The following is a 2560-nucleotide window of genomic DNA, read 5'->3' as shown; positions in this document are numbered from 1 at the left end:
TGAATAAGGCCTGTTTTATGATGTGTCAAGGTTGGCATGGCCAACATCCAGGAAATACTTTATTTCGCTACACACAGTATTGTCTGAGGGGACCTTGGGCCCTGGAATACCCACTTAGATGATTTATGAACACCAGTTGTGCCAAACATATTTTTTTTTTTTTTTTTACATCCTTCAGCATGTATCTACCACAGTGGTTCTCAACCACCAGGTCATAGCCCACTGTCAGGCCATAACCTTCCTCTCTTGGATGTCCAACAAGCTGCAGATCTCTTAACTACCCACAGTATCTTACAGCTCCCATAGTGCTTCTCAACCTATAGTGACCTACAGCGCCCTTAGGCTCCCTAAGAGCCCTCAGCCTCCATAGTGCCTCCAAGCCTGTTACAGACTCAAGCCCTCCATAGTTCCCCAACCTCCAACTATTTCCCACAGTGACTTCTTCCAACCTCCTACAGTGTACTTCAGAAACCTCATCCTCTACAAAGCCACCAAGTCTGCAGCCCCCTAACCAACAGATATGGTGACAGTTTTTTTCGGATACAGCACAGGGTCCGCCATTTCTGGAGCTGGAAACACAACAAAACTGCCAAGTTGGGGTAAGCAAGCCATAAGACCATTAGAAATAGAACAGGTAAAGTTAAAGTGCTGGATTTAAGATGCTCCTAGATTGTAAGCTCCAAGGATCAGGCCCTCCTATCCCTCTTGTATTGAACTGTATTGTTGCTGTATTGTCTCCCGTTATATTGTAAAGCGCTGAGCAAACTGTTGGCGCCATATAAATCCTGTATAATAATAATCATTGGATGGGACTCAGATCTGAAGATTTGCATGCAGTCTAATGAGAGAACAAAATGAAAGCACCAAGAGTCCAAAAAACAACATAAAATCGCTAAGAACTCAGAACAAGAAAACTGATGCAAAAACGTATTATATTAATTAGGCTAATAATGGGGGGCATCAAATTAACTAAAATAAGATATGTTTTCACACCTGTTTTGTAGCCCTTAAAAGGGGGAAGATATTTGCACCCCAAAATGCATTGGCTGTTCTATGTTGTTTTTGAGAACCAATATTAATATTAAAAGTTTTTGGATTCCAAAATCCAGTGCCTCATCCCAGTTCTACCTCTAATGGCCCTATGGCTGCCCTTACCCCAACATAGTTTGACTTGATAGCTCTGTTGACTGTTTACAGCTCCAGAAATGGGTGGGAACAGTGGCGACATCATTGATCAAAGATGGGAATTGCTATATTTGGTCAATATCACCCAAATATGGCCAGTGGCCATATTCAGGCAGTGATGTCACGATGATCCTTGCCCCTTTGCTTACATGTCAAGGGATTCCTGGTTATGTAAGTTGGCAGTGCTGGTGATGGCATTGGTTGCCAGGAATGCAGCGGGTGCCGGCAACCACTGCTTCCTTAGCATCTCTTGGCAGCAGGAAGCTTTCATATATAGAAGTATTAGAATTACTACCTCTATATAATATTCACCTCCCACTAAAAATCCTTGTTTCAGAAATGACCATATTACATTATTGTTATGTTAGTTCCAACCAACCCCATTGTATAACATTATAGAGATTGTCGATAGATACAGTATATTGTTGTGTACATGCATTTGGTGAAGAAGAAAAATATTTGATCAGTTTGCCAACCAATATCCCAGTATCTAAAATTACGCAAAGTAACTAGGGATCACAGATGACATCATTGACCAAATATAGTGATGACCCTAGTTGGTTAATAGCAATGAATTTGTGTTTGTCCAAACAAGGTATGGGTCCAATCCTGGAAGGAAGATGTCATTCCTGGGCCAATGAGCTGGCGGCCCCAAGTTGACATGCACAAAGGGGCGGGGATGATCAAGACATCATTAACCTAATATGTCCATGCATCCATATTAAGTCCATGGCATTGAAGCAATATGGCTACATGGCTTTAATAGGTCAATGATGTCACGAGCATTCACGCCCCTTTGTGCATCTCAGCTTCGGGGCAGCCAGCAGCTCATTGGCCCAGGAATGACAGCTTCCTTTGAGGACTGGATAAGCACAAGCTCATCCCTAGCAGTTAATGAAGTCACTAGAGATCCCCTAGTGAAATATGAGTATTCTACTTCAAGACAATGGTATAGCATCTGCTGGAGTACTCTAAATTTTGAGGATCAAAAGAGAAGCTACTAATATATTGCAAAAAGTCATCAGCCATAATAAAGCTTTTCTAAGAGAATCCCAGAATCTTAGTACTGTCCGAAATTCTACTTCAATCCAATCGTGAAAAGAAAATGGGGACATAAAATCTGTGAATGTTCTGTAAATCACACCTCAGCCTAGAAAGAGGGACAACTTTTATATCCAGAATTTCAATATTTTATGTGCAAAAATGATTTTTTTTCTTGCAATTGTAGACACCTACCACTGTTACATGGAAAGGAAAGGATACAGCACTTTAATGGCTATTGAACAGGATATATTTATTAGACGTAAAAATTGACAATGCACATCCATGCATTCCCTCCGGCCAAAAACCGGCCCACACCCCCAAAGAAAACCCC

Source organism: Staurois parvus, unplaced genomic scaffold, assembly GCF_062004578.1.
Source record: "Staurois parvus isolate SC_StPar_1 unplaced genomic scaffold, SC_StPar_1.0 ptg000453l, whole genome shotgun sequence".
NCBI classification, from domain to species: Eukaryota; Metazoa; Chordata; class Amphibia; order Anura; family Ranidae; genus Staurois; species Staurois parvus.
The sequence above is the reverse complement of the archived record's forward strand: the minus strand, read 5'-3'. Positions refer to the sequence as shown.